The following is a 26,924-nucleotide window of genomic DNA, read 5'->3' as shown; positions in this document are numbered from 1 at the left end:
ACTGAAATGATTTATAGAACTCGGGAAAGTGTTATGATCACAGTATTATTATAAAGAGCACAAATCTGACCAGCCAAAGGAAAAGACATATAGGACAAGGTAGGGAGAAGGCAGAAGTCTGTACCATCTTTCCATGGAATCAAGACATATAACCCTCCTGGCATATTGATGTCTTCACCAGCAAGAAGCTCCAGGGAGCTTCCAGTCCACAGTTTTTATTGGTCTGTTGTTACCAAACCCAGGTTTGCCTGTTTGCCACTCATTAGCCAATAATTCGAGAGACAAGTGTCAGTGAAAAGGAAAGGTGCTTTCATCAGAGAAGTTGGCAGTCTGGGGAGATAGTGGATTCATGTCCAGAGACCAACTGAGATTCTGCTCAGCCATGACAGTTTTTAAAGGGAAAAATGGATGGGGGAAGAAACTCAGAGAATCTTCAAGGCAGGTGGCTGGATTATGCATTATTCTCCATTGAGTGCAGACTAATTTACGCTCTTCAGATGTTATCTTGCCTGCATGATCTGCTTGCAGGATTGCTAAGGGGACTGTTGGGGGTTGAGAGCTAGTCACGTTTTCAACTGCTTAGTCCTTCATTCCTACATCTTTTTATCCAGGAAAATATCAACAGGTTAGATATGGTGTGGTGTGCATTCAGGAGAGCACAAATCAGGAGTTAGTTTCAATTGCTTAGTGATCTCATTCCTGTAATTAGGTTTTTTTAAGGTTAGAAGGGAACAGATATTACAAACAGGAAGGGGCAAAAGAACTGCTTTCAGCATCACTATGTAGCCATGACTGATTGAACCACTGGCCATGTGATTTAACCTAGTCACAGGCTTTCCTCTCCCACCACCTCCAGTTTGGACCGGCTCAAATTTCCAACCTCTAAACATGTGATGAGTCTTCCAGGTGACCAGCTTCCATCCTGAAGCTACCTAGGGACTCACCATGAGTAACCTCATTGGTATAAACTCAAATGTAATCCAAGGGGTTCAGGAAAAAACAAGATAGTCTAACATGCTGCAAATTCCAGGGGTTTTAAAAGCTCCACACTAGGAATCTGGGACAAAGGCCAGACAAATTCTTTATTATAAGATAAAGAGTCTTCTGAATTGGGAAATATGGATTGTGACACATGTATTCCCACACTGAAGCCTCTCAGAGCCCCAAGGGAGGATGGTGAGAGTTAATCCTTGAATCTAAAGCTTTAGAGAACATTTATAGTCAGGGGGCCAAGCAAAGAAAGGCATCTGGCTTGCTAACAAAACTACTTGGATTCTTTCAGTTCTAGCACCTTTGAGACTTTTTGTCTGTATCAGTCAGCAATTGATAAGTAGCCTTTAATTCACTCAACACTGACTAATTAACACCTAGGTCTAGATTCCAGTGTCTTTATTTGCTTAGTTTACAGTTTTTTTCCATTGTTCTAAGTCCAAAGAATTATTGTGTCCAGTCAGAACTCTGGGGTATAGCTGTGTTCGTGGTTATGTGCTTCAAATTATCCTTTTGAAGCACTTTGCTGAGTTTTTATAATCAAGAGATACTAATGTAATTGGGCACAGGATATACCACAAGGCAAGATGCACAAAATTATGGATATGTGCATTTCAGATACCTATCATACCCATAAAGTGAGTGAGAATTTCCATTACAACTGGGTTTGCAAGAACTGTCACTTTACTTTTTAAAACATCACATTAAATCTGACTCAGAAACCCTATCTGTTCTGGTGGCTAAGACTCTGAGCTCCTAATGCAAGGGGGGCTGGGTTTGATCCCTGGTCAGGGTACTAGATCCCACATGCCACAACTAAGTATTTGTTTACACTCTGCAACTAAAAAAAAAAAAAAAATCCTGAAACAAAAAACTGTACACCAAAAGATAAAATTAATTTTGCTCTATGATAATTTTAAAAGTACAAAGTAAAAAAAAAAAAAAAATCAAGTCAAAGACTTTGCTACTCCATACCAAGCAGGTTTGGGTGAAATATTCTACAGAAACTGGAGCTTCAGTCCCTGGAGTCCAGTCTCCTTAGGCACAGAGGACATGCCCCTTAAGGAACTTGCCACCTCCTCCAGGAAAATAAATAAGAGGCCGTGGACCCTTTCTGGCTTTATGTTCATCCTCTCTCTGACATTTTTTTGACCTCCTCCTCTCCAGTCTCTTCCCCATCAGGGGACATTCTTGTTTAGTATTCTCAAGAATTTCAGGAAAGGCAGAAAGAAAGGTTGTTTCAAGCACTGTCTGCTTTCAGCTCTTCAAATACCCCGGAGGCAAGAAGTACAAAAGGCCTTGACCCCTTCTAGGAAAGAGAGGGACAGGAAAACAGAGAGACTAAAACACAAACGGTCCTCATTCTTGCTGAATATTTTTGAAGCAGAAACAAAATCCAAGCTAATACCCCAGTACATTACCCTGCCGCTCAAGCAACAGGGAGAAAATTTTGCCTCAGCCCCTGTTGTTCTGGTCCCTGTAATCAACAAAGTCAAAATATGGAAGGAATCACAACCCGTAAATGTGTGCATGAGTTTGTGTGAATTAACAAAGGGAACAGAGATTTCCCAGGTGGCACTAGTGGTCAAGGATCCGTCTGCCAATTCAAGAAACACTGGTTGGATCCTTGGATGGGGAAGATGCGCTCGAGTAAGAAATGGCAACACACTCCAGTATTCTTGCCTGGAAAATTCCATAGACAGAGGAGCCTGGCGGGCCACAGTCCATGGGGGCTGCAAAGAGTCGGACACAACTGAGCGACTGAGCAGACAACAAAGGGAACAAGAGGCAGCCAGAGGTGAGACAGGCAGGGGTGGTGACCTAGGAGACCTGCCCTGACGGATGAAGGCAGCGGCTCAGCTAGTGGGGATGACAGGCGTCGGGAGAACAGGCCTCCTGGAAGCAAAGCCTAAATCCACATCTCTGGCCTGGTGGCAGGAAGCGTGAAACTGAGTGCTCCTTGCAGACTGAGGCCAAGAACTATCCTAAGGCTGAGGACCTGAGAGATGGAAGACAGTCTCGGAGATTCCGGAGGGAATGGGGTCGTGCTTCCAGCTGCACCCTAAGAAGATGCCAAAGGAGAGGCACCAACGAGACTGAAATTCAACCCACAGTCTTCTTGTCAAGGCACGAGTCCTAAGATACTGAATCATATCGATGGCAGGGCAATTCAGTGTAAAATTTTAAAAATTCAAAAGCACTTTGGAAAATTATATATATTCTAGTTGAATTAGAATATTTAATAAATTCAGCCCTGAACTTTCTAAAAAACTGAAGAGAATAGAAAAATTTCATTGAGACTTTTACTTCCTAATTATTCAATAAAAGGAAATCGTTATCTTAAAGACAAGCTTTACACTAGAAATAAATGTCACTAGATCCTATTACAGAGAAGGCAATGGCACCCCACTCCAGTACTCCTGCCTGGAGAATCCCAGGGACAGGGGAGCCTGGTGGGCTGCTGTCTATGGGGTCACACAGAGTCGGACACGACTGAAGTGACTTAGCAACAGCAGCAGCAGCAACAGATCCTGTTAAGGGGAAGGGTTGACATCATGGTAGATAATGTTGTTAATTATAGCTATACAAAATTTTCGAAGTCGTTCTTCAAATATTTCCTGCATCGACCACTAAAAAAGCCAACATGAGGGACTAAAATAACATGATCTGGATATATCATTTTCTAATATTTTTCTGAATTAATAATAAGTAAAATACAGAGGATTCAACACTCAGCAGGCCACTAACACGTGGAAATTTCAAAGTGCACACTAAACCCTGTCCGTGGGTCAAGTAAATAAAAGAAAAACTCAGATCATATAGGAGTCAGCAAATTATCTTTCTACTTAAAAAAAGATATCCAAACACAATATCATATACATAGTATTCCCATCCAGCCAAGAACGCATAACCTGAATCTAATTGGACAACTCAAAATGAGGAACATTCTATGCAAAATGGAGGCAAGATTCTATTTTTAAAAAATATTAATGTCATAAAGTAGAAAGCTGTGAAATGTCGCAAATTAAAGGAGGCTAAAGGAACACGACAACTAAATGCCTTACCTGACCCTAGTCTGGACCCTCTACAGGAAGGAGGAAATGTGCTATAAGTGACATTACTGGGTCAATTGAATATGGATGTAGGTAAAACTTGAATATGGATATAGATTAGATAAAAATATTGTATTCAGTTCAGTTCAGTCGCTCAGTCATGTCGAACTGTTTGCAACCCCATGAACCGCAGCACCCAAGGCCTCCCTGTCCATCACTAACTCCCAAACCCAGGTCCATCGAGTTGGTGATGCCATCCAACCATCTCATCCTCTCTCATCCCCTTTTCCTCCTGCCCTCAATCTTTCCCAGCATCAGGGTCTTTTCCAATGAGTCAGCTCTTCGCATCAGGCAGCCAAAGTATTGGAGTTTTAGCTTCAACATCAGTCCTTCCAGTGAACACTCAGGACTGATCTCCTTTAGGATGGACTGGTTGGATCTCCTTGCAGTCCAAGGGACTCTCAAGAGTCTTCTCTAACACCACAGTTCAAAAGCATCAATTCTTTGGCGTTCAGCTTTCTTGATAGTCCAACTCTCACATCCACACATAACCACTGGAAAAACAATAGCCTTGACTAGACAGACCTTTGTTGGCAAAGTAATGTCTCTGCTTTTGAATATGCTGTCTAGGTTGGTCATAACTTTCCTTCCAGGGAGTAAGCGTCTTAATTTCATGGCTGCAATCACCATCTGCAGTGATTTTGGAGCCCAGAAAAATAAAATCAGCTACTGTTTCCACTGATTCCCCATCTATTTGCCATGAAGTGATGGGACTGAATGCCATGATCTTAGTTTTCTGAATGTTGAGCTTTAAGCCAACTTTTTCACTTTCCTCTTTCACTTTCATCAAGAGGCTCTTTAGTTCCTCTTCACTTTCTGCCATAAGGGTGGTGTCACCTGCATATCTGAGGTTATTGATATTTCTCCCAGCAATCTTGATTCCAGCTTGTGTTTCTTCCAGTCCAGCATTTCTCATGATGTACTCTGCATATAAGTTAAATAAGCAGGGTGACAATATACAGCCTTGATGCACTCCTTTTCCTATTTGGAACCAGGCTGTTGTTCCATGTTAACATTAATTTACTGAAGTTCATCATTGTATTGTGGTTATGTAAGGGAATCTCCACTATTAGTATGAAATGGCCACTAAATATTTAAGGATTAAGGATTATAATATATATAGTTTATCTTTAAATGGTTCACAAAAATGTAATACTAAGAAATAGCAAGAAATAGAACAAATGACAAACTGAGCAAAAATATTCATAAAATCAAATCTGGGTAACTAGTTCTTTATTTTCTTCTTGTAAATTTTCTGCATTTAAAAATATTTTTAAATAAAAGTTTTTTAAAAACAAAATATTATTTTAAATAGGAATTCTGTCTGTATGATGGTGTAGTGGTGAATATATGTCATTTTAAACTTGTTTGAAAGCACAGAATGTACAATACCAGGAGTGAACCATATTTTAACTATGGGCTTTGGACAATGATGATGTATTAATATAAGCTCGTCAATTATAACAAATGTGCCACTCTGGTACACGAAGAATTGATGCCTTCAAACTGTGGTGCTAGAGAAGACTCTTAAGAGTCCCTTGGATAGCAAAGAGATCAAAACAGTCAATCATAAAGGAAATCAACCCTGAAATATTCATTGGAAGGACCTCTTGGATGCTGAAGTTGAAGTTCCAGTACTTTGATCATCTGATGAGAAGAGCTGACTCATTGGAGAAGATGCTGATTCTGGGAAATATTGAAGGCAGGAGGAGAAGGGGATGACAGAGGATGAGGTGGTTGAATGGCATCACCAATTCAATGGACATGAGTTTGAGAAAACTCCTGGAGATGGTGAAGGACAGGGAGGCCTGGCGTGCTGCAGTCCATGGGGTTGCCAAGAGTTGGACACAACTGAGCAACTGAACAACGACAGCAACCACTCTGGTGGACAATGTTGATAATGGAAGAGCCCTATACACGTGTGGAGGTATATAAGAAATCTCTGTCCCTTCTGCCCAGAATTGCTGTGAACTGAAAACTGATCTGAAAAACGGTCTATTTTAAAAAAATGAATCCTAATGCTCAAAAACTTTGGGAACTGCAAACTTCAAAGAATGAGTAGTTAGTATACTTACTCCCAATGTCAGCCTTCTTTAGGTTGGGTCATAGTAAGCATATGGTTAAATTCTGAAAACTGACTGAACAGTTGATCGTCTTTATTGTTGATTAGAAAATGACCCACATTACTCAGTGAGCAGTCAGGTAGCCTTCAGTTATGAAAATGGGGAGCCTTCCATTCTCAGATGACCATTCCACTTTTTTAAGGAGGTGGGTCCCTCGAATGCCTAGGGACATGGTGCCTCAGCCACAGAATTTAGAAAGATTTTTTAAGTTCTCCATTTTTCAGAGGAAAATCTAAGCTGCTTATGAATATAGACTAACAGATGAAATCAGTCTTCCTTCCACGCTTTCTTCTTAAGCAATAACTCTGGGCTGACTCTTCAAAGAGTCCATGATCAATTCTATTGGATAAAGAATATTAATGAAGTGTCAAGAAGGTAGGTCTGACAATTGACAGTTTGATGGATTGAGATAGGCACCCGCAGAGCATCAAACTCAAATCAAACTGAGGATGATTAAAATTGGGGTGTTGGTTACCTATGTAGCTGTGACACCTGATACTTAAAATTGGGGTGTTGGTTACCTATGTAGCTGTGACACCTGATACTTACTCATCAGTGCTGTCTACTTGGGCCTAAACACCAAGGGGACATCCAGATCAGGTTAAGAAATGTCAGACTATATGTCCAGAGGTGAAACCCTTACCCTGTAACAAAATTGTAAACTATGACTTGCCTTTCATCACACCTTCAGAACCGTAAATCTTGTCCCAAGCTAAATCTGGATCTCCCCAAAGGAGAAGTAGGTGGGGGAGAGGAAGAGGTTTCATGTTATGTTACTTCCTGAGAATTCTCTTTCATTAATCTTTGCTCCGAAGGTGCCTTTGAATGGCTCTTGGTTGCAGTGAATAATGTTCACACACAGTCTTTCCTGTCAAACATTATACTCACTCCAAAGTCTGACGACAGTTTGGGAGCAGTGTCTTTCGCTATTATGTTTTCCAATTGGCTTTCTATTGTCATTTCAAGAAGTGTGGAAACACCTGATTTATGAGAGCCTGGCTTGAAAAGTGTCATTTCCATTGCTTCCTTAGTAACAGGCTGAAATAAGCAGAGGAGGACAATTTGGCTCGAACTTGCTTTGAGAAGATTTAAGTGTAATTTATACACTGAGTAGAGCCCTCCATCTCATTGAAATTCTGCTTAATGCATCCTCAGAAAACACCTGGAAGGCAAGAAGAACAAAGCTGCTATGCACATGACCCTATAGTTACGGCAACAGCTGTGTGCGTATGAATACAGTCTCAAGGCAGGTTTGTGCTTCACTTTCCTCCCTACACTGTCAGAACATTTGAAAATCAGAATTTCAATGAACTCAGAAACTATACCACAGTTAATAATTAGGCCTGTTTCCCCAAGATGCTTTAATCTTATTTTCTCAAGTACCTGTCTATAGTTTGTCTATGTTACGCCTGATATATTTTCTCCAATAACCTCATTTAGGGGGCATGGCTTAAAAGTCAGCAGCAAAGGACTGACAGTTTGCAAAAAGAGTAGGTTTAATTTAATATGTGCAGGCACAGAAGTCTCTCAGAAGATGATTGGTGCCATGAAATCTGGAAGGTCATTATGTAGAATACAGGAGCTCAGTATTTTTTGAACCTTTTTAATGGGTAAAGGAGGAACATTTACGAATAATGATACGGGACTTGCTGTACCCTTGTCCTCAAAGCTGTCAGTCACCTGCATGGCTCTCAGGCTGGTTTTGCAAATGCAGGATCACACCAAGCTGAACAAGCAGTTTGGAAGCTCCTCAAGGGGTGAGAGTCTCTCAGAGACCACTTCTCAGACTTTCATGTGCATGCAGATCACTTGGGGGCGCTTTCCTGGCGGCTCAGTGGTAATGAAGCCTCCTGCCAATGCAGGAGACACAGGTTCGATTCCTGGGTCAGAAAGATCCCCTGGAGAAGGAAATGGCAACCCACTCCATTATTCTTGCCTGAGAAATTACATGGACAGAAGAGCCTGGCGAGCTACAGTCCATGGGGTCACAAAAGAGTTGGGTATGACTTAGCCACAAAATGACAAGGTCCCTTGGGGAGATGGTTAAAATGCAGGTTCTGATTCAGAGGCTCTGGGGTAGGACCTGAAACTCTGCATTTCTAACAAGCTTCCACGTGATACTCATGTTTCCAGTCCATTTTCCACACTGAGTTGCAAAGGCTTAGAGATCAGTGTTTCCCATATGTGGAAACAAGGGCTAGAATCTTGGGGTTTGTACAGTTCTCCTGGTAGAGATGCTGGCAGACACTGTTCATTCTTGCTTGTGTATTCATTCCTACTTTTTTTCTCTCAGCTACAGAGTGTGTGCGTGCGTGCTCAGCCGCTTCAGTCATATTCAACTGTTTGCAACTCTATGGACTGTAGCCTGCCAGGCTCCGTGGGATTCTCAGGCAAGAATACTGGAGTGGGTTGCCATGCCCTCCTCCAGGGGATCTTCCCTGGCCCAGGAACCAAACTGGCATCTCCTGTGTCTCTTCCATTGCAAGCAGATTCTTTAAAGCTGAGCCACTGGGAAAGCTCCCAGCTACAGAGGCTTCCTTGGAAAAAGTGAAGAAACTGAGGCAACAATTCAGAGGGTTTATTTGAATCATTGGGATTATGATCTCATGGTTTTCTTTGGTCTCAGAAATCTGATTCGAGTGGAAGGGGGGAGTTCAGCTTTTATTAGAAATACAATAGCAGGCAAAAGTCATTTGGAGATGTAAAAGCAACAAAACCTACCTACAAGGATAACTTTTCTGTGCTCTAGGATTTTGTTCTCAAATGAATAATGAGGCCAAAGTGAGATTGCCAGATTTTGCCATAATTTGGACAATTGTTTCCATGTGTGGAAGCTGAGTTGAGATCTCTATTTGTTGCATTTGTCATTCCCTTTTCATTTTTTCATTAGGGCAATGGATACTTTCAAAAAGGCCAGCATCACATCACGTGGACATGTTGGGATACTAAATTTGAAAACGACTCAGGCTTTTTATATTTTTAAAGAAATATTTTTGCAGTTCTGGGTGTTCCTTTCTGGCCTTCTCAAGCATTTTTCATTCACTCCATTTGGAGTATAGAAGTTTTCTGAAAAGTTCCACTAGCCAAACATCTCATACTCAGTAGGTGTGTGTATTAATGATGGGGTTGGAGAAGGGCACGGGTGGTCAAATTCTGGGACAGTGGAACTCCAAATGATCAACATCAAAGTCACAATGTCATGGCAATAAACCAGCACTGACCTATCTGAATAATACTTATCCATTTATAAAGCTCCTTATTGTGTATTTTGATCCTGAGAGTAAAATACAAAGGTTACAAATGGCAGCTCCCCCTTTACTAGTTCAATTCTAGTATAATAAAGGATGTTCCATATTACCAGAGACTATAATATCCTGCAATTACAGAAAATACCCATTAGAGCTAAACCAGCTAATCTTACTCTCATAAAGACGAGCTTGTTAAACACTTGTTTGTGTAGCACTGATTTACCTTGGGCCAGTACAAAAACCTCCTCTTCTCCCTGTATATTAATTAATAGGAATAACAGCTAACATTCATTGACATTTTTCCATGAATCAGGCTGTTCATGTTCAATCTAACCCATTCTTTACATCGCCATATGTGGTGGATATTGTTAATAGCCCATCTCACACAGGAGGAATTTGAGGTTTAAGTAAGCTACCTGCTCCGCTAGTAACTAGTGAAATCAAGGTTTAAATATAGGCAGATGGACTCCAGAGGCTGGGTGCTCTTAACCAGGAGACTAAATTATCTTCACTTTGGAAGGAAGGTTGAGACCTACTAGCAACAAACAAAGGGTATGACTGGCTCTTGCTTAAGACTGTAATTTTCATCATAACCTAGCCTCCTGGCAACTGTGATCCCTTAGACTATCGTTGAGTCTAGAGCTCAGCTTGACAACATCTGAATGCACTCAACTGATGCTTTTTGGCCACCTCAGAGTACTTTTCGGGTTTTGTGTTGTCTTTTTTTTTTTTTTTCTTGTTTTCTGGCAGAAAAATATCCCAGATTCTTTCAAAGGAAAAGTACCCATGTTAAACCTGTTAACCAAGAGTCATTCATTCATTCACTCAGTCACTCATTCATTCATTTTCTACCACCACCACTCTCTCAGAACAAGGCTCCTGAAGGTCTCCTGTAACTTCAACATTGCAAAAGCTAATGGCCCCTTCTCAGATCTCATCTTGTTTGATCTCATCATTTGCATTGCTGATTACTCCCTCCTCCTGGAAACAGTTTAACTGCCTTCCAGGAAACCAAACTTCTTTCCTGGTCTTCCTCCTGTCTCTTGGACTGCTCTATTTCAGTCTCTGATGCTGGCTGTCTTTATCTCCCTGACCCCCAAAATCAGAGTGCCCCAGAGTTTAGTCCTTGGACCTCTTTTCTTTCTTCAATCATGGCCTTGCTGGGCTCAGCCAATCTCAAGGCTGGGTACACTTGGATTAATGTCTTCAGCCTACACTTCTCCTCTGGATGCCAAACCCATCCATCAATAGCCCACCCTTAGATGGCTAGCGGGAATTTCAACCTATCACGTCCAAAACTGAACTCATAATTTTCCCTTTCAGAGTTTCTTTTTTAACATTTTCCAATTTCTTAAATAACTCTATTCTTCTAGTTGTTTAGGTAAATCTTTGCAATCATTCTCTTTTCTTCACGCCTTATATCTGATCTATCACAGTATCTTTACCTTCAAGATATATTTTAAATATCTATTGACTCTACTGTCAAAACATGAGTGTATGTGTTAGTTGCTTAGTTGTGTCCAACTCTTTGCGACCCCATGGACTGTAGCCTGCTAGGCTCCTCTGTCCAGGAAATTCTCGAGGCAAGAACAGTGGAATGAGCTGCCATTTCCTTCTCCAGGGGATCTTCCCAACCCAGGGATCAAACCTGGGTCTCCTGCACTGCAGGCAGGTTCTTTACCATCTGACCTACAGGGAAGTCCCTCCATCAAAATATAGCAAATATAACCACTCCTTACCATTTCTGTTATCACCATCCCGGTCCAAGACTCTCTCCTTAATTAGAAAAATACCCTCCTAACTGCTCTCCATGCCTCTATCCTGCCCCACTATAGTCAATGCTGAACACAGAAGTTGGAATGATCTTTTGTAAGTGTAACACATCATTCTACCATCTCTTCAAAAACCTTCTAGCAGCTTCCCATTTCAGTCAGAGGAAAGGCCCAAATTGCTTCAGTGGCCTCCAAGTACCTACACAATCTGCACTCCACCAACACGTTTCAGAACTCATCTTTCCCCACTTCCCCCTTACCTACCCTGCTTCAGCCACAGCAGCCCCCTCACTGTTCCAGGCATTCTCCCACAGGGGTCTTCACAGTGACCTTTTCCCCTGCCTTGAATAATCTTCCACTTGATATTGTCAGTGCTCACTTACTTCCTTTAGGCTTTTGCTTAAATGTTACTTTCTCAACATAGCCTTCTATTTCAGTTACTTTTATGGCATAACAAGCAACCTCAAAACTTGATGGTTAAAACAGCCACCGTTTAATTATGCTCAAAGATTCTGTGGAATTCTGAATTCAGGAATTCAGAATGAGCACAGTGATGATGGCTTTTTTCTGTCCGCATTGACTGGGGTCTTCAAGTTTGAAGGTGACAGAATGGCTGGGAGCTGAAGGTTCACCGCTCACATGCCTGATAATCAATGTTGCCTGTTAGCTGGTACCTATGAATGGTGTGGCCATGTGGCTGATTGGGCTTCCTTTTTGTATGCTGAGTTCCAAGAGTGGGTATCCCAAGGAGATGCTGTGTCACCTTTTATGATCTAGTCTCAGAAGTAACATGGTATCCCTTTCACCATAGTCACAGATCTGTGCATGTGCTAAATTGCTTCTGTCATGTCCGACTCTTTGGGACCCCATGGACTGTAGCCCGCCAGGCTCCTCTGTCCATGGGATTCTCCAGGCAAGAATATTGGAGTGGGTTGCCATGCCCTTCACTATGGGATCTTCCCAACCCAGAGATCAAACCCAAGTCTCCAGCATTGCAGAAGGATTCTTTACTGTCTGAGCTACCAGGAAGCCCCATAGGATAGCTATTTATAGGTTTCAGAAATTAGGATGTGGACATCTATGGGATCCATTGTCCGGTCTACCAGAACACATCACCATTTGACACACTAAATAGTCTATATATTTATTTATGTACTGCTTATTAGAATGTGGCCCTCAATACATCAGAGAAAATATTTTTCCAATTTGTTTCTGCTGTATCCCATGAGCCTAGAACAGTCCCTGGGACATGCTAGAAACTCAATATATATTTGTGAAGTCACTGGCTTGTCAAATGGATGGTTCCACAAATTTTATTGAATGCCTACAATATGCCAGATAATAAGCCTAAATTGAAACTTTGTTAATACTTTTTTCCTAAGAGTTCTCAACACCTTGTGTCCATAAAGAAATCCTCATATGTGGTTCATCAGGGTAAAAAAATGTCAGGATTCTAGCACAAAACCACAATAAAATTATAATTTTTCATTTCTTTCTGAACATTGTGCAAAAAGTTATTGTCTCTCTTACAAGTGTGCAGCCTGAGTCTCTGTGATTACCCTACTTCAATCATTTGTCCTGTATAAAGAGGGAAGACATGGAAGTAGAAGGAGATTCAGACCCTAGGTCTTAATTACCATTCACAGGATTTAGGCCCTGCTATTCATTTAACTTTTAACTAAACTGTCTGTCCCATGACCATGCTTAGAATTTTGTTTCCATAACATTCCATGATATTTCTTAAGACAGTATGCAAATGAAAAGGGTTTGTATCTTAACTTTGAGTTTCCTGAGTCTTTCTGGATCAAACCAGATGTGTGGAAATGTCTCTCTGTGTATGTTTTAAACACTGATCCATATGCTTGAACGGATGTGAATTCTGTGACCTTCTGTTCTTTCTTTTATTTGATGACTTGTACACACAACTTCATAAAGCAAATCTCACAATTAAGTTGGATCTGTTTCAACTGTGAATTTTTCAAAAGATTATAATCATCATGATTTCCATGTCCTTTTAAAAAACAATGTAGTCACATAGGTCCACAAATGAACCTCATGGAATATTGCCCTTATTGATTTGGTCTTGGAACGTGTGCCAAATTGGACTTATTTATATTCATTTTGATGTAATGATTTAGCCTGTTACTAAACATAACAAAGAATGCAGAATCTCAAAACAATATACAATAAAAGGAAGTAAATACTCTTTTCTGTTAGAAAATCTAGGAGCAAGGGAGCAAAGAGTAATTAAGAGCCTCAGTTTTCTCAGCTGTGAAATGGGAACACCAAAACTTCCTTAGCAGCTCACTTCACCTCTATTATCTTGAATCAGTTATCTATAAAATCAAGACGATAATAATACCTACCTCACAGTGATTTGGGAGGATGAAATTAATTTCATTATGTAAAGTGCTTCTTTAAATGCCTGGTTTTAACCCATTATTATTATCTATTTACAGCATTAGGCAAACTCTAGACATTTAATTTACATTAACTAATCAGAAGCTATTATTTTTGCAAGCAGAAAGGACTCTTCTGGCTGAAAGACTAAAGGACCACCAGTATAGTGTGATTTTAGAAGCACCAAGAATGTTCTACTAAATCTAGAAGGTTCTCTTCCACCTTGAAATAAAGCCTGTTGTTTCTCCAATAAAGTGTAATTTATCTGACTTAAATGTTAAAATGAAAATACTCCTAGGAGAAATATTACTTTAAGCATTGTTTGCTATTTACACTTTAGAATGAGTGAGTTTTATGTCTTATTCTGAGAAATTTCCCCAGGGGTAGAGAGAAACAACATGAGACAATTGGCAGTCGGGAAAACAACTTTACCTGCTCCACAATTATAAATAATTTATACAAATATTAAATTTAATGATATACATAATATATTGGTCTTAGCACATATCCCATGGCTGCCTTGGAATACCTGAGTTTGGTCATTAGACCTCACAGATATTAAATATTTAGACAAAAGTCCTTTTAATTGAACTTGATCAATTATTCTGTTAATGTTAAATACTTTTCAGAGGAGAGTTACCACTATTTCTAGAGGGCATTAATTTGGTGTAAATTTTATGGTCAAGACTAAAACTTAGGGGGGAAAAGCTGTTATTCCTTGCTCCTGTTTTTCTCCCTGTCCTGACCTTGCCAGAGGCACTCAAGATCCACCATCTCCCCTACCAGGCACCCCAGCCAGACCTGGGTCTATCAGTGGCTTTACCAGTGGGAGCAGAAACATGGCATAAAAGCCGCATGGTACAATTAGGCAGATTGTCTATCACAGAGGCAGTGAATATTTCACTCAGCTGGTAAGGACTGAGGCTCTCATCACAGCTCTTTCACAAATGAGCTAATCCTAGCAAATTGTTTCCATTCTTTTGGCCTTGGTTTCCCTATCAGTGAAACAAGGATTAGATAAGATCATTTGTAGGACAAATCCTCTAGTTCTAAGATTCTGTGATTAGTCCTTGACAGTTTTGTGCTTAAACTAAAATGCCAGATGTCATTAACTTCTAGGATTTCATGCCCAACTGAAATGCAAGCTCCTTTAAATCAGGCCACCAGTGCCCCCAAGCCCTTGGGACAACCTGTCTCTCACTGCCTATATGGCATAGAAATTGGCCCATACAACCTCTCCTTTTCTCTCTCAGGGTCATCTAGGTAGACAACTCTGAAATCCCAAGCCTTACTTAAACAAGTTACCTAAAATTTCTGAGCATTAATTTCTTTTCCAAGATGGAACAGTAACACCCATCTCACTGGGCTTGTGGTGAGAATCAATTTATATAATGTATGTAAGTTACCTAGAATGGTGCCTGGCATCTATCGAGAATTGTCTCTTCCTTCAACGTCACTGCCCTGTGCTTTTAAAATTCTCATTCTTCCTCCACATTACATGAAAAGAAACAATTTGGTGAGACTAAAACTCATTTATAGTGGGTAATTGTTCCCCCAGGCTCCTGACTGTGGAAGGCTTTGACTATTCTAAGAAGGATCCCAAGCATCTGGGGTGCAGTTGGGGATTAGGGTTCACTTGCTAGGCTGGGATGTCTCTCTGATTCTGAGCTCAGACTTCCTCAAAATTAGCTCCTGAGAGATCAGCCAAGATGGTGGAGGAGAAAGACCATGAGCTTTCCTCCTCTTGGGAGCACGCCAAAGCCATAACTATCTGTGGAAAAAGACCAGAATCGACCCAGAAAATATCTTCTACAACTAAAGACATAAAGAAAATCAGTCCCTAAGTCTGCTTGAGTTTTTCCCTAGGAAGCCAGAGAGCTGGGTATGCCTGAGTCAGAAGGAATAGCAAATCTCTACCAGCTCCACATGCCAAAAACGACAACTGTCTGGGCTCCATGGGGAAGTTGTGGCAGCTGCTGGAGATTCTGGCCTGGGAACCAGTGGTGTGAAGGATGAGGTGCTGGCATGGAAGGCTGTTTGCGCTGACTCCTCCTCCCCACTGCAGCTGGCCACACAAGTTTGAGTGAAGAACAGGTGGAAAGGAGAAGATGGAGAGCCAGGAGCAGCTGGACTCTTGCACAGATCCCACAGAAGAGGCTGCTCCAAGATGTCAGCCCATGGGCCCAATTCCTGGAGGCCAGCCCCAGGCCATTATCGTGAGAGGCATGCCCTGTTTCCTGTTACCTTTACAGGAAAGCCTAAACCCTTTCTAAGATGTCCAGGGCTGTTCCAAGCTTAGTTCCTACCCGGCTTCATTTCCCACAGCTTCCGCCACACCAGCTCCTCATTATTTCTTGGACAACCACCATCTCTCTGTGCCCCCTCAGCCTGGGTGGGAGGCCCTCCTGTCCTTTTCTGTATTGAAAACCCTGTCACCAAGTTCAATCGCAGTGTCACCTTGCTTGCACAGGTCTTCCAGTCTCTGTCCTGTGCCCCAACAGCCTCCACTATGACTCTTCACACGAATGTCATAGCCTTCTCTTTACCTGGCTTGTTCCTCATCTAGGATGCAGACTACTGGAGAACAGGGACCTTGCTTGATTCACCCTTACCTCCAGCCCCAAGCCTGTACTGCATGGGGCAGGTGCTCAGCAACTAAAAAAGGGTCTTCCCCTGTGTGGTCTTGAGTACGGCTGTGGGGACTGAGTGGTTCACAGCATCAAGAACTCAATCAACACTAACGCTGATCAGAATCTGTTAGAAGATGAACCAAAGATGAAAACTAGAAATTTGACTCAACTGTTTAAAAAGAATTCTCTTTTTAGCCATTCTCTTCTATACTCAAAGCATTTTTCCTTCACTCATTCTGAAAATCCTTCTCTTGTGATAGTAGAACTGTATGCTCAGCTTCCAAGCAGCCGTATGGTGCATTTCAGTCCCTTCCTCCTTATTTCTCTAATCCTAGAGAAGCAGCTGAGAGAGAGAGAAAAAAAAATAACCATCATGCATGGAAAGACTCAGTACTCTGTCACAAAATGGGCATCAGAGCAACAAGCTGAAGGCAATTTTTCTTTAAGAAAAAATGTTGTAGTATATTAAGCATGCAATAGCATTTTCTAAATTCTCTATTTCCTCCACCCATGGAGGGATTCCAAATCTAATTATAGGCATTTATGGGAACTGCTTTCATTTATGCCTAATTACCATGTAAGACAATAACTATTATGTACACCGCTGTATGTGTCAGATTAACTTTGCTATAAGTTTTATTGGATTATCACATTAAACTCTACAAAAGCACACTCAGAGCAGTTATGCCAGTTTGCGCACTCTGGACGGCCAGCCATTCGTAGAGGATACTCATCCACCCACATCTCAGAAAAACTGGTCAGAGATCTGGTGAGTGTTATTTCTGAGATCTCTTTTGTACTCTTCTCAACTCCTAGCCATGTGCTGCATGAGTGCCTTAGAAGATTTCATAACAGTTAGTGAGAGAAGTGTGGAGCTGGGAGGGTGCAAAGTGCTCAATGGCCAGCCAAGAAATCTTTGGAAGACTCCCCAGGACTTTAAATCTGGCAGGAAAAGCCAATGTATTTTTAAAGGGGTCTTTGAAATAATTATTTAAAGAGAAGTGTGACTTTAATTTTTTGTTACCCTTGGACCTTTCACACAAATAAATAACAGCTAAAATAACAGCTCTGCCATTAGCACCTTAGGTCTAAAGTGGAAGTGAATTTCCTAATATGAGGAGGGGAAGGGCAGAAGGGGGCCATGGAAAAAGGGCTGGGCTGGAATTTGGTCCCGATCCCGTCACTAGCTGGGGATTTGGGGCATGTTTCCTCTGGGCTCCCTGCTCTGTAAGATATGCTTGATTAGCCTTAAGCTGACTGTCTCCAGGGAGCACAATAGCAGGGAAGGGACCCATGGTTGTGCATGTCGTGGGATTGGCACTATGATGCGCTAGGTGATTAACTGGTGTTGCATCACTGTTGATGTCTTGCTCACTCCACTGCTGTGTGTGCAGTAGGGGTTTGCTGAGGGATGGAGAGATGGGACAGGGGCCTAAAATCCACAAGAAAGAGTCACTGATCTGAAAGGCACCCCACATGTTTGCCAGGCACTGTGTCACATTCCTGGCCCCCACTTCACCCCACCCCAAGACACACACAAACCCACAGTCCTTCTAGGCCTTTGGAGGGCTTCTCTCTCAGAGATGTCCCTTCTTGAGTTGTGCTGTAGATTACTGTCCACTCACATCAAAGGAAAGCCAAGGAAGGAGGCCTTATACAAATTGCTTCTGTTTGGATAAGCTTGGCAGTGGGTGTAGAAGCAATACTGTGTTGCTGATGGACTAATGGGATAGTCCTGAGATGGGAGTTGAACTCCCAGTTATATGGAGGATGCATCCCCGAAGAGCACTGTGTTAACTGGAAACTAAGAACCAGAGGGACTAAGTCTGTGGAAGCCAAGGAGGAAAGATGATGGCACACATGGAGGAAGGAGTTCAGCTCTCCCTTAGAGAGAGAAATTGCCCAAGGCCAGGAGCTGACAGACTGCCTCCAGGGATGCATGATGCCAGCCTCCCTTCCCAGTCAGCTCCCAGCCAGTGACTGACCAGGGCAAGGAGACTAGGTCTGGCTCTAACAGCCAACGCAAGAGGCCTCAAAGAGACAACCTTTGCTGTGGATAGAGCTCCCCATTGGATGAGCCAAAATTTCTCAGAGCTGCTCTGCTGCAAAGAATCTTCCTGTTTAGCCTCCCGTCCCCCCCCCCCCCCCGCCCCTCTCCCACTTCCCTTACATGGAGATCAGACCTGCCTCTTGGTCTGAAAGCCTTCCCTGCCTGCTCTGGTTCCCTCTCTCCTGTAACTTTCAACAGGCATTTCTCCCTATATGGCTCATACTTTTAATTCTGCTTTGATGTCTGCTTCCCAGAGGACCTGAACTGACAACAGGTATATGCCCAAGGTAGGAGAAATTTATTTTACCTTTAAAAGCTTATTTTGACTCAAAATACAGTTCATAATATTTTACTCACAATTTAAAATCTCTGAAAATGCCAAAACTTGATCTGACCTTCTATGAGGCTATTTGTATTCTGCTGTTACTCCATTTGAGTCATATATTTGTTATAGAATTATTAAGGTGCTTGATTATGGGGTATGACCCTAAACTCTGTTGGACAGGTGATATAATACACAGTGTACACATTATAGTTCTCTAAAATCTAAGATGGGCTTCCCTGGTGGCTAAAATGGTAAAGAAACTGCCTGCAATGCAAGAGACTCAGTCTCAATTCCTAGGTCAGGAAAATCCCCTGGAGGAGGGCATGGCAACCCACTCCAGTATTCTTGCCTGGAGAATTCCAAGGACAGAGGAGCTTGGCAGGCTATAGTCCATGGGGTCGCAAAGAATCAGACATGACTGAGCAACTAACACACACACACACATACACAAAATCTAAGAGAATCTGAACTATGAAAAATATCTGACTCCAAGAGTTTTGAAAAAGAGGCTCTAGTCCTGTGCTGTACAGAAAGTAAAGTCTGCATGAAGTAGCTGGTCTCTAGAAGAGACTTCAGTGAACCATGCCTCCCAGTTTTCATGCCCTTATGTGAAAATTCCAGTTCCTCTCATCTTGAATCTGTCTGCTTCACCAATAGCCTGTGGCAGAAACGCTGTTCTGAGTCTAAGCCTTAAGAAAACCTAGCAGCTCCCACTTCCGTATGTTAAAAAATACTTTGATGGATTGGGAGATAATAAATAACACCTTCTTCTTCCAGCCAACTGAGAGCCAAGCCTTAAGAAATTAAAATTCAAATGTTAGTTTTATTATACTTAAAACCAACTGGAGAACATGTCTTTAATCTGGTGGCCAAGTTGGGTTTTCAGACACTCCCTCCCAAAGGGAAAGTTTTGGTCTGCAGAGCAAACCATCTAGTTAGACTTTCCGCCTCCCTTCATGGCAGAGAGAGAAGAATACTTCAGTGTTTGTAGTGTTTTAATAGTTCACATTTGGGGAGTGTAACCAATAGATATTAATTCCTTGAAAACTCAACCACATAACTACCCCTCCTCTCATGTGAAAAGGTTAAAAGGGGCCTAGGGGAGAGACCAGGAATATTATTTAGAGGACACTCCTTTCTGGAAACATGAAGGCGGGGACATATATGTACATCATAGGGAAAATGTGAAAGTGTTAGCTGTTCAGTCTCGTCTGACTCTTTGCGATCCCATGGACTGTAGCCCACCAGGCTCATCTGTCCATGGAATTCTCCAGGCAAGAATACAGGAGTGGGTTGCCATGTCCTCCTCTAGGGGATTTCCCAACCCAGGGATCGAACCCAAGTCTCCTACATTGCAGGCAGATTCTTTACCATCTGAGGCAGATTCTTTACCATCTGAGCCACCAGGGAAGCACATTTTAGGGAAGGACATGCAGAAATCAGGAACTCTGGAGCTCAGAGAGCTGGCAGGATGTCCCTAGAGAAATACAAATGTGCAGGTTTCTTTGATAGTTGAAAGGAACAACCAAAATACCCAGTGAAACTGAAATCATGAAGAGCCAATAGGAGTGCTTAAAAACACTTATTAGGAATCTTAAAACCGTGCATTTTACCCTCTCAAGCAATATTTATGGCATGTAGAATGACAAGTCTCTTTGCTAACATATCCAATGACATTTCTGTAACATGAACAATTATAGTGTTCTTTAGTTTCCTAGGATATGTGGTAATTTCTTGGTTTTAATGGAAAATGCTAAAATGTTATATTACAATGTTCAGGCTAAAATAGATGAGTTTATATATATATGTATGTATATGTATATATGCATTGTTTAGAAAACTTGAGGGAAAAGTACAACCCTGGCTCCCTTCCTGTTATGGGTTCAAATGTGTGTGATTGACTAACTTTTCATATTTCAGGCTCAATTTTATTCTTGGGTTATAAATGGGAGACAAAGTTGAGCTTTATACATATTTTTTAAATGGCTCTGAAGATCTGGATTTAAGTGTCCATGCGGCCAAGTCATTCAATTTCCTTGGAACGCAGTACTCTCACCCCCATCCATAAAGTGGGGGTATTGTTACGCCTACATCCCTGGGTTGAGGTGAGAATTAAATGGGACAGAGTGCACTAAAATCTGCAGTTCCATGCCAGGCATTGAACTAGGTGCTGATGAATGTTTTTAAAAGTAGTCAGCAGGTCATCCCATGATGAGTGTAATGTTACCATACCCCCAGCTGCCAGAGGACACTGGGGAAATCATATTTCATGCTGCTGGAGTTTAGTCCTTGTGAGGCTTGTCCCTGTAAACACAGGACAACTGGTAGGGTTGAATTACAGAAGTGCTAAGATTGACTCTTGGAAAGAGTAGAGAAAAAAAAAAAAAACATTTCAAAGGACATTCTCTAGGCCTCATGCTGAGCGCATGGAGACTGGCATGCGGACTCAGGCCGTGGCTCAGAAGGTGAAAAATCTGCCTGAAATACAGGAGTCCTGTGTTCGATCCCTGGGTTCAGAAGATCCTTTGGAGAAGGGAACAGGTACCCACTCCAGTATTCTTTCCTGGAGAATTCCATGGACAGAGGAGCCTGCCAGGCTACAGTCCATGGGATTGCAAAGAGTCAAACACAACTGAGTGACTTTCAGACACACATACGCACACACACACACACACACACACACACACACCGTAGGGATGGTGGGAAAGCCAAGTCTTTCCCTGTAGGGCATGTGCAATTGGCAAGTAGCTTCCTGATATTAGAAGTCATTCATTCCAGCCTGAACACTCAGCATTTTTCATTCAGTCTTCAAGTACACATATTCAAGAATGGCAAGAGCTACAAGTGTCATTCAAGCTGCCGGATCTGTGCTGTACAGACCAAGGGACAAGAACACGAGCACAGAAGAGAAAGATCTGAGGAATGGTCACCGTCCATCTGAACATTTTCTATAACCGTTTATTTACAGTTCAGTCTGTCCCACGTTGGTATTTTAGACAGTGAACAGAGAGAAAACCACTGTCACCACAGGTGACAAAGCAAGTTATTGTAATTCTTATATTAAAGCACAGTTGAAGCTCCTTGAGAGCAGGAGTTATGTTTTTTAACCATGACATTCTCCTTAACAACCACCTGCAATGGCCTAATAGAGTCTAGATACATATTGAATTGACATAAGCAAATTAAATAGGCTTTTAAATATAATTTTTAATAGTTACATATCAAGTATATTTAAATTTTAAATATAATGTTTTCTATATTTTTCTGAATCCTGTAACAGAAAATCAGGTGTAATACCACACATGGCATTAGGAATACCTTAGTTCCTTTTTGAATAAGTGTCATTTCTTTTATTTATTTATTTAAAGTCTTTTTTTAAATTTGTTGCAATATGGCTTCCGTTTTATGCTTTCGTTCTTTGGCCCCGAGGCATGTGGGATCTTAGCTCCCGAACCAGGGATCAAACCCGCATCCCCTTGCATTGGAAGGTGAAGTCTCAACCACTGGACTGCCAGGGAAGTCCCTGAATAAGTGTGATTTCTAGACAGTAAATACTATCTTTCTGTATAGCTGCTTCTTGAGAGTGAGTTTGACACAACCAATGTGGCAGGTTAACGGATTCAGGTGTCTGGAGTATCACTTCGTGGCTTGCTGGAGTGCTCTGAATTTCACAATGCTGCATCCAGTATCTCAACCCTGCTCATCCTGGGAATTGCTTATTTCCCTTGCCTTTCTCTTGCTTTCCTAAATATGGCAAGGATTTTACTATAGTGTGGATATCTGGCTTCTGATTAGAAAGGACAATGCAGCTCATAAAAGGTGATCAAAATATCACCTCAAATAACAGTTTTAGATGAAAAAAGAAAGCACCAATAACTTTTCCTCTTCGCTTGCCCTCAAAAGTGTCAGAAAGAAAGACAGTTACTCTAAAAGCAAAAAAGGAAAAAATGCTCCATTCTGCCAGTAGTACAGGGTTTACTATCTAATGTCACAAAAGAGAATAATTATACTCACCACCTTGTTTTTCTTCAAAGTATACTGGGACCAGAGCTACACAGCCCAGCTCAGGAAAACTCTGAAATGAAGGGAATGGAAAGTGGATCACCTGGGATCAGAACCAGGTTGAGATGTTTTACGAAAAATTTATGTATTCGTCTGTTTAATTTCCTCTAGGATTTATGATGGCAGAGCCACCATAAAGCTTTATTTCCCAGGACATTCTCTGAAACACTTGAGGCACCAAGGCTCTGCAAACTGCCTCTAGGTCTTGCTTGTTGCAGCTTCAACTTGAACTCTGTGCTTTTGCTGTGGTTCACTGCTAGCGCCTCGCCCTTTTGTTACAGTGACCCAAAGCTGGAGATTGATAGCGTGAACTTCACTGGGTCAACACAGTTTCCCAAGAAAATTCATGTATTTATTAACTAAAGAAAAATGAACACCTTCTTTTAAGCGTGTATCTCAGAAGCCTCTGAATGATTTCTATAAAACACAGACAATAGGAGCAAATCTAAGAAGCAAGTAGGAGACAAGTAGATAGGATCAACTCAGAACAGCTCAAATGAGACTGAGAACAATGTGGTGCTTTGATTGATAAGGTGATTTAAAAATTAAAAGAGAGGAGTCTATCTGAGAGCTGAATGCCAGTTACCAGAGATTGATGGATGGCATGAGTCTTCTTTTCTTTGCAGCATCTTTCAGATAAAGATATGTTTTCTCTTAGAGCAAATCTTTATAAGACAATTGCTTGACTAGAAGGGGATCTGTGTGCGTGTGTGTGTGAGTGTGCACATCAGTGCATGCACTGTTTTAGAATAGGGCTCTATACCTAGAGCGCAAGGCTGCTCCATAGCTCTGCAAACTGTCTGTACTTTCCATAGCTTGTGCACAGATAAGGTACTCTGAAAACATCCCTCCTGGGTGAGCCTTCATTTCCAATTGTGTCTATGCACCATGTGGTAGCCAACATGATTAAGGAAAAAGTGATTGTATGAACCTCCAAATCCATCTGTCATGTCACTGGCATTGAAGAGCCTCACTGAAAAATTAGCCTCCTCCTTCCCCCAACTTGTGTTTTCCCATCCTCAAGACAATACAGGAAGCTCTTAGCTGGGAGAGAAAGGAACAAAGGGGCAAGGAATTCAATAAAAAAGAGATCCTAGGCAAAATGAAATACTGTTTCCCTGTCTGTATTGCTTGCTTTCTCTCCAATCCGCCAGAGCATTAACCACTTGGCTCCTGCATTATGAGGCAGAAGCGCTTTTAGGATTTGCCTGCAATAGACTAAGGTCTCTGAAGCACCAGGGACATCCAGAGTGATGAGTGGTTGGGAACATAAGAGACTAAACCAGATATAAAAATGACAGTCAAATGTGAAAAAATACTCTTATTTCCTACTTCTTTGGAATTTTCTAGTACACTTGCTTATTTAACTGCACTGACAGACTCAAAGACTTATTGGATTTTTATATTCTCTGTACACATTTGAAGACTTACTGAAATTACATACAATTTTATTTCCTTGCATGTGTGTGTATTTTTCCGGGAGAGGATCCATAGCAATACTCACGTTTTTTTAAAAAGGGTCTCTGATCCTCAAAGTTAAAATTCAGCACAATAAGGTATTTGCTGTTCTGTTTATTTTCTCAGTTGCAAAAGGTTCATTTTCCATCATTGGGGATTAGGAGTCAGGAGACAAGTTCTGTGAAATACTTAAACCAAGAACAGGCCACAAAGAAGCATAAGTAAGCTAGGCAGCAGATGCTATATTAGAAGATGAAAGACAATGAGGTGAAGGATATTAGGTTTATAAGGACATTTTTCTCATTTCACTATTGCGATTCAGACTCGGTCAAAACATTTAAAATACACAGGGCATGGATTCTGTTGTTTATTTAAACTATTTTTTAAAAGAACTTTATTTTTAAGTTCTTATTTCAATTGTTGGGAGGAAAAGATGTTGAGTATTTGGACTAATGAACTCATTTAAAATTTCCTCAGTTGACATTAAAGAGAGTTAATTAAAATGGGGAAATTGCAGAATAGCAAACCTGTTTCAGGTTAGGGGCTTTTGATGGAAAGAATTAGAGTTTGCCATGAGCAGGCTGGCTTACAGTTAATGAAATTTTTAGTCTGTGTACATTCACCCTATTCTGAATGTTTTCTAAAAGTTAAAAAGTGTCAGGGTTCATAGGTATATTTTAGAATAGAGTAGTTTAACTACAACAAATAGAAGAGCTATTTTAGGCAAGACATATTCCCAATATTGTGACTGAAGAGGCAAGAGCTGAACACTGACACATTACTCATTTATCAGAATACATGAAGTAACCTTAAAGACACCAAAACATTCCTTTGTGATCAAAACACTCAACAAACTACATAGATAGGAACTTCCTCAAACTGATATAGGATATCATCTATGGAAAACTAAGCTAACCTCATGCTTAATGTGAAAGACTAAAAGCTTCAATGGTGAAGGTCAGTAAGTTAACCATAAAAGTCTATTTAATAGCCACATCTGTGGTAGACTGGATCAGAGTTTCAATTCTTCACTTTCTTGGATAATAATAGTATAAGATCAAACTATATATAATTGGCATTTTTGGTTAAGTGAAAAGTGATGAAATTAGCAGTTTCACAGGGTTTAACCTAATGCACACTTACCTCTTGCCACATCACTTTCCAGGGCTCACCCCATGGGGGTGGTGTATTCTTCCTCAGCCTGTTGATACTGGGCACGGCTATGTGATTTGCTTTGGTTAGTGAATGTTTGTGAGCAGAGACTTGAAATATGCACATGTGGTTTGGCTTTGTACACCAACTGTTCATGAGAAGAAGAACATTCCCTGGGTTGTCACTAGTCCAAGGAGGATGAGATACATATGGAGCCAACCACAGCCTGGAGCTGAGACCAACAGACTTTCAGCCTGAAGCAAAGCCTCCTAGTAGAGCAACTGAACCCCAAGTCATTTGCAGACTTATGTGAGTGTAAGAATAATGATTTCTGTTGTAAGCCCTCAAGGTTTTGGAGTTATTTGTTATACAGCATAACTGTGGCTGTAGCTAACTGATATATTATGTAAGCAGTGAACAAGTGAAAAAAAACTCAATCGAAAGTTGACAGTGTCTGTGCAGGCAATGTTCAGAGGAAACAGAATCATGTTAAACAGACTTCAACTGATGATTCTCTAGGACCCTGAAAAGAGGAGTGACAGATGGGGAGAGTGCAGTAGGAGCAGTCAACACCCCGAGCAGCAACCACAGCCTGAAGACAGGCCTTGGATAGTTGACTGAGTATCACACTAGAGGGACAAAATGACAAATACCAATTTTTAACACCTCTCAGTTTTGACTAAGGTCTGTGTTGCAACCTAGCTTTAATCGGAATTCTCATAAATAGGAGGAAAAAATCAAGAAAGAAAGTGCGATTCCAAGCAAAGACATTATTTATGATTGTAGCATGCTGAGGAGCTAGCAGTTGGATTCTATATTACTTTCATTTACTCTGCATTTTATGCTAATTATTTTTCACTTGTGCAGGTCCTGGAGTTGAGAACAGTTTGAGAAATGAAACCACAATTAACTGAAGTTGTTGGAAAATGTATAATCAAGGGCTCATGCATTTATTTATGTCAACAATTCCAAAGAAAATTGCTATTAAGTCTTACCAACTGTCATCCACTTGTCCTCTTTCATATCCTGGGTTAAGCTATTACAATAATATCCTCCAGTTTCCCTAATCATAACAGGAACTGCTGTTTATTAAATGCTTATTACTATGTACCAAGGTCACCTGGTGGCTCAGATGGTAAAGAATCTGCCTGCAATGCAGGAGACCTGGATTCAATACCTCGGTTGGGCAGATCCCCTGGAGAAGGAAATGGCAACCCACTCCAGTATTCTTGCTTGAAAAATTCCATGGACAGAGAAGTGTGGTGGGCTACAGTCCGTGGGGTGTCAAAAGAGTCGGACATGACTTAGCAACTAAACGATGACAAAATCCTTAACAGCTCTTAAAAATGCTGTATCTCCTGGCAGCCTCTACTCTCAACCCCAGAAAATTCCCTCTCTTTATGTCTCTCTCTCTCTCCCTCTTCCTTCTCCCCTCCTGCCTCTCTCCTTTTCAGACTATTAGACCTGGGCCCATCACCCCCTAGAAAAGCTCTCTTCCTCCCTCTACATTCCCACATGCCCCGGGCACTTACTGAGACTTAGCCTACCTAACTCTATAGGGAACTTAGTGTTTCTTTTCTTTCTAACAGTCTTTTGATCAA

Source organism: Oryx dammah, unplaced genomic scaffold, assembly GCF_014754425.2.
Source record: "Oryx dammah isolate SB20612 unplaced genomic scaffold, SCBI_Odam_1.1 HiC_scaffold_27, whole genome shotgun sequence".
Lineage (NCBI taxonomy): Eukaryota > Metazoa > Chordata > Mammalia > Artiodactyla > Bovidae > Oryx > Oryx dammah.
This window is presented reverse-complemented; position numbering follows the sequence as displayed.